Source organism: Myotis lucifugus, unplaced genomic scaffold, assembly GCF_000147115.1.
Source record: "Myotis lucifugus unplaced genomic scaffold, Myoluc2.0 scaffold_145, whole genome shotgun sequence".
Lineage (NCBI taxonomy): Eukaryota > Metazoa > Chordata > Mammalia > Chiroptera > Vespertilionidae > Myotis > Myotis lucifugus.
In genome coordinates this window covers 1,032,483-1,039,279 of record NW_005871193.1, presented here as the reverse complement: position 1 = coordinate 1,039,279, position 6,797 = coordinate 1,032,483, and positions in this window count along the sequence as shown.

Below are 6,797 nucleotides of genomic sequence, written 5' to 3'. Positions count from 1 at the left end.
CCCGCTGGTCGGCAGGGCCATTCCTGGGCATTCCCAAACCAGCCTGAACCAATTTCTTCAGAACAGAGAGGGAGCCCTGGGGCTCATGTTCCGGGCCAGAGCTGTGCGCCGTTGCTTCCTGAGACCAGGCTCTGCACAATCTCCCTCGTGCTCCCTGCTGGCCACCCCCTCCAGCCACGAAAAAGGAGTCTCAGAGCCAGAAGGAAATATATGAACTGGCTTGGCCACTTAATGGTTTGGTCAACGGCCCCTTCCAGGACTATGGATAAACTGAAAATTATAAAATAAAAATGTCAAAACAGCTCTGGCAGCGCGGATGCGGCGGGATTTATACTAGCAATTGGAAGACTGGTCCGGCCCACCTTTGCCACTTCCCAGGGGGTGGCCTGGGGCGGGCCATGTACACATAGCCTCTGTGCCTCAGTTTCCTCCCTATCACATGGGGATAGTAGGCGCTGCTTCACGAAGCTGCTGGGCAGTCAGTGCTGTTCCAGCCCGTCCTCCTTGGCTCACTCACCGGGATCTTCCCCTGCCCCCCGCCCCATGCTCCCCCTCCCTGTGGACTCCCCCAGAGAGCACTGCCAGGCCCAGAGAAGCATGCCCCACAGGAGGGGCACGGGCTGGTGCTGTGCCCGCTGCAGCACCCTCTGGGTGACTCGGAGGTAGTCCAGGGACAGCTAGAGTGACAAGGACCTCGGAGGCCTCCCCTCATATTACAGATCAGGAACCGGGCCCGGACACGGAAGGAGGGCAGAGTAACGCTGAGCCAGGATCCAGTTTCTTGACTCCCAATCCTGGCCGAGGCCAGCGCAGTGTCGTTGGTCTGCCCTCCCCCCGTCCTGGGTTCGGAGGGTAAGTCAGGCCGGTTATGGGAAGAGCCCCAGGCCCAGGAACAGCGTGGACTGTCCAGGGAGCCGGTCCTTAGGGAGCCAGGGAAATGCCCAGGTTACTCATTACCAGCTCCCCATGGAAGGTTAAAGAGAACGGGAGGGAGGGCAAGGAGCCAGGTCCTCCCCCCCACCCCCAGCCCCGCCTGGGGGTGCCAACCCTGCCAGTTTGCTGGGTGACCTTGAGCATATTGCTGACCCTGTCAGCCAGGTGCTCTGCCTTACCCAGAGGGCACACGTGACCCATCACCTTGACGTGGCTTTGTGTGGTCAAGGGGCTGCTTGGCTTCACAACAAGGAGGACTGAAGCAGCGAGGTATCCACAGCCTGTCCTGCCTTCCACTCCCCAGGGTTGGGGGAATGACTGCCCCTTGTCACCACAGACTGAGCGAGCCCGGGTTCCAATGAGTGACCCCAGGAGGGGCACTGACATCCTCCTCACATTTTGCCTCGGGGATCCCCTACCCTGGATGATCTCCGGCCTTGAAGACCAGGGCAGAGGGGCGGGACGCAGAACCGAGGAGGGTCAGAGGCATCCTCAACACCCATTCACCCCGAAAAGACGGGCAGCCCCCGCGACAAGAGTGGGGGCCTGGGACAAGGGCTCCCCCTGGGAGCTAGGGCAGGCTGGAGACTGCAGCTCCAGCCAAGGCGATGGCTGAGGAAGGGGCAGGGGGAGAAGAGGGCCCCTCTAGCTGGGTCAGCCCAGCACGGACACCCCAGCTTGTTCAGGGCTCTGTGTGATGGCTGGGGGTACCCGGGGGGAGACCCCAACCTGAGGCCGGCTACACTATGCGCCCGATGATGTGCCCCGGCCCAGTGGGGGCTGGGCTCCCACGGGTGTTCTTACACACTGGCTGGACTTGAAGTTCTGTCGGCCTAGAACGCCTCTCCCCCAGTTCTTTGCACGCGTGGCTCTCATTCAGGTGTCAGCTCCAATGTCACCTCCTCAGAGAGGCCTCCCCTGACCACCCCTGTTCCTCTCCCCCACTTCTGCTCCTCTCCATCCTTACTCTGTTTATTTCCTTCGTTCCACTGGAATGACCCTCCAGAACGCAGGCTCAGGAGAGCAGGGACCTTGTCTGTCGTGCTCACCCCCCAAAACGGGGTCTGGCTCAAGAGGTATTTGTTGAACGAGGGATGAGTCTTGTTCTTAAATTTAAAAATTGATCTATAATTTACATACCATCCCATTCAGCTATTCAACATGTACAGTTCACTGGTTGTTAATATGTTCAGAGCCGTAAGCCCACGACCACAGTCTAAGTTTCGAGCGTTTCCATCGGCCCCAAAGGAAAGCCGTGCCCATGTGCAGGCGCTCCCCTCCCGCTCCACACCCCGGCGCCGCCCTGGGCGAGGAATCTACTTTCTGGAGCGATAGATTGTCCTGCTCTGCATTTTCGTGGAAACGAAATCATACAGTATGTCCCGTGCCTGGCTTCGTTCACTCAGCACAGTGTTTCAAGGTTCCTCCATGCTGAAGCGCATGCCAGTACTTCGTTCTTGTTATGGCTGAGCAGTAGACTGTGTAGATGGACCCAACAAGGAACCAGGAGACAGGGCCCTCCCTGGGAGCTAGGGACGGCTGGCGATGACGGAGGAAGGGGCCGGGGGAGAAGAGGCCCCCTCTAGCTGGCCTCTTTTGTGGATGGACATTCGGTTTGTTTCCACTTTTTGGCGATGCTGACTAATGCTGCTCTGAACATGCACGTGCTCTGAGCAGACAGGTTTTTGTGGGGGCGTATGTTTCCAGGTCTTTTCTTTGAGGCGCACACCTAGGGGTGGACCTGCTGGGTCACGGCAACTCCGTGGTGAGATGGACTTTTAAAGCGAGCAGCACACCCGGCCGGCCCTGGTAGGGTTGCGGCATGCTGCAAGGCGAACAAGCTGCTGGCGAAAGAGGCGCAGGCTCTCTCGATGGGAGACCGACCGAGGGCCCAGACTAGAGGAAGGAACCGGCTCTTGTACTGTGTCCCCGCAGGGGCCAGCGTCGTGGGGAAGCAGGTCTGAGAGTGGCCTGGGGAATCTTGCACAGAAGACTGGGTCTTGTGCAAGGGGTAGGAGGGAGTTGGAGCTGGGTCATGGGCAGGGCAGGACTTGCAGGAATTTGAGAGAAAAAGAAAGGTAGAGAAGGAGATAGTGAATAGGGCAAAGGGGGGAAGGACTCAATAAGGCTTCAGTTAGCAGGGTGTATCCAGGGGAGAGGCCAAGGTGAGGCTGGGAGGAGACGGGGAAGCTCGGAAAGCCACTCACCTACCCCGATGCCTTTCAGATAAAGGGGTCCCCTAAACTGCCCAGGGTAGTTAGACAGGTCCCCAGGAAACCAGGAAAGGAACTCTCAACTGTTGTCTAAATACCCCTCCTCTTTCCTGTCTGACAAAGCACATACCTGCACACCCTGCCCACCAGGTGGCTGTGCGTTTTATATGAACTATTTCCTGCTCTTCTGGCCCTAATGTGCACCCTTCTCCCTCTTGGCCTGCATGTGGTGGCCTCCTTCAACATCTCTCTCTGCTAGAAGAGAAATAGAGATAGATAGATAGATAGATAGATAGATAGATAACAAACAGCGTGCACACTGGTTCCTCCCCTGCACCCATTCTAACAACCAAGGCTTTCCACACCCAGTCCCTCCCATGCATGCCCCTACGGAAGCATCCAGAAACTATTCAGCCCTGGCCCTGGGTCTGGGGCAAGCAGCAGGCAGAACTGAGCAGGAATCCTAGAGAAAGAAGCTGCCAGGACTCTCCTCTCCAAGGCTCTGCGCTCGCCCCACTCCTCTGCAGCAGCTGGCCCTCTGCAAGGCTCAGCCAATCCCCCACTGACAAGCAGGAGCCTGTGCAGAAGCCAGTAATCACTTAAGCTGGAAAGCACTTTGCAGGGTGTTAGCACTTTAACTGAGAGGTGGGGAGGCCCCGAGGAATCAAGCTTTAGAGGCTGGTTTCAGGGCTGGTGGAGGTTGTGTTTGCTGAGGGGGGCTGGGGAGGATGGGGAGTCATGATGAGCTACCCAGCCCTGGCGAGGTGGTGACTGCCATTTACACACAGGCCAGCCTGTGATATCCCTCCATTTCCACTGTTTGCTCTGAACCAAAGGAGAGGGTTCTTTGCAGCATTTTGTCCTGGGGATGGAAGGACTAAGGTTCAGAATTTAAACCCGAAACACTGCCAGGACCTGCTCCCCCTCCCCCCTCCCTCCCATCCCCGCGACCCTACCCTACCCCCACCCCTCTGATGATAGCAGGAAGCCCCAGAGGCCCACAGTTTCCTCCCCAGGGGAGTCAGCCATGCCTGTGCCCAGGAGTACAGGGTATACCTTGTACCCCGCAGAGTTGAAAATGACCTACTCATAGAGCAAGAGGAATTTAAGTATATGGGTCCAGAGACCAACGCCTGGGTCCCAAACTAGACTAGGCCTCTTAACATCTGTGGTACCGGTGGCAAGTCTCTTAACCTCTTGTGCCTCAGCTTCCTTCTGCAAAACATGGAAATAATAGTAGTTCTCTTCAGGGTTGTTGTGAAGATTAAATGAGCTGATACCAGTGCGGTACTGTTTTGGGGGTGCCTGGAGTGGGCAAGTGCTCAGTAAAGTTAGTGATTATTGTTGCCATGACCACTTTTCTTTTCTGCGAGTAGGTTTCCTGCTGCAAGACCCTTTCCACTGCCTGTTCAGAGCCCCCTGTTGAGTAAGGAACCTGAGGGAGGTGCAGAGCCAGCGAGGAAGAGCTGGCTCACCGGGAAGAGTGTCTGCCCCTCTCACAAAGACCGGACCGGCACAACCACCTGCCATTTAGAACGATACTCATTCCCCTTTTGGTTCAGTGCACGAAAAGGGTGCAGGTAAGGGAGTGTTTGCAAATCAAAATACTTAGAAAAGGAGAACAAAGCCAGAAAAACACCTTGCTAGGTCTCTAATTAAACTCTAGGGCAGCCAGTGGCCGGCAAACTCATTACTCAACAGAGCCAAGTATCAACAGTACAACGATTGAAATTTCTTTCGAGAGCCAAATTTTTTGAACTTAAACTATATAGGTAGGTACATTGTTATTAACTTAATTAGGGTACTCCTAAGGCTTAGGAAGAGCCACACTCAAGGGGCCAAAGAGCCGCATGTGGCTCGCGAGCCGCAGTTTGCCGGCCACTTAGGCAGATCGCCTCACACCTGTCAGAAGGGCTATCATCAATAAATCAACAAACAAGTGTTGGCAGGGATGTGGAGAAAAGAGAACCCTCGTGCACAACTGGTGGGATTGCAAATTGGTGCTGCCAGGATGAAAAACAGCATGGAGGTTCCTCAAAAAATTAAAAATAGAACTTCCCTATGACCAGCAATGCCACTCCTGGAAGAAATCTAAAACGCTAATTTGAAAAGATAGATGCACCTCTACATAGACCGCAGCAGTATTTACGACAGCCAAGAAATGGAAACAAGCCAAGTGCCCATCAATAGACAAGTGGATGAAAATGCGGTGGTACATATATACAATGGAGTATTACTCAGCCACAAACAATGAATGAAATCTTGCCTTTTGTGACAACATGGATGGACCGAGAGGGTATGTTGCCAGGTAAAATAAGTCAGACAGAAAAAGACATACCAGGTGATTTCACTTATATGTGAAATCTAAAAAAAAAACCCACAAGCAAACAAAACAGAAATAAACTCAGAGACAGAGAACAAACTGATGGTTGCCACATGGGAAGGAGGCTGAGGAGGATGGGTGAAAAGGGTGAAAGGACTAAAAAGTCCAAATTTCCAGTTATAAAAACAGGCCCAGGCTGTAAAATACAGCATAGGGAATATAATCAAGAATATTTTAACGACTGTGTATGGTGCCAGATGGGTACGAGACTTATCAGGGTGATCAGTTGACAATGTATATAAATGCCTAACCACTATGTTGTACACCTCACACTAATATAATATCGGATGTCCAATGTAATTTTAAAAATAAATTAAAACACACCCCTAGGCAGAATCAGAATGGATCTTACGCTTTTAAAGATTTTCTGAATCTCATATACACCCAATCCTGTATAAAACCCACAGAAACATTAGTATACACAAGGACAGGTGCTTATTAAGAGAATTCTTCCATTTACAAGAGAATTTCATAGTGGGGATAATTGCTCCCTAACTGATCCTGTTTTGTCACTTGAGTGGCTTGAAGTACGACACCTGTGCCCCTCTCCATCAGCTCTGGAAGTGAGGTGGACAGGAAAACCTACCCTCATGGATACCTCTAGGAATGAGCCCAAAGGGGTAGCCCTTGGCCCAGAGCGGCCCCCCAGAGCTTTCTCTGGGAGACCCCTCCTGTGGTTTTGCTCCCAGGCTGTGGGCCTGCTCCAGCCCATGCAGCCCATGCAACCCAGGAAACCGCCGGCCACGCGCTCAGGGAACTAGAAAAATCTCCCAGCAGCTTCTGGCTTGCACGTCATCTACCCCCAGTTTTGGCTCTGCTCTCCCAGGTGCACTGGGAGAGTGATCCTGCTACCTCCCCACAGGGCTCCCTGGAGGCGGCCCCGTCCAACTCGAGCAGGAGATTGACGCTCTGCTATGAAATCCAAAAAGAAGTCTCTGGGGCCACGCCAGGCACTCCAGGGCCAGTCCTGGGCAGAGGCCAGGAAGGCGAGGGAGTGGAAGGGACCTGGCACAGGGGACAGGGTCACCTTTCCCCCGCTCTAGGTAAGACGCCTGCGGCCTGCCCTACAGGCCCTGGAGGGAGGTCCCGCAGGTGAAAGGGCTCTCTGCCTCCAGGTGCATTTTTCCTCCATGCAGGGCCCTGGCCCCTCAGGAGCAGGAACACACGGGGCCCTGGAGCCTGTGCCACCTGGGACCCGCGACAGCCTGTGGGCAGCCGCTCTGAACTGGATGGTGGGCGCGGGAGCCCGCCCCAGGGGGTTCGGTCAG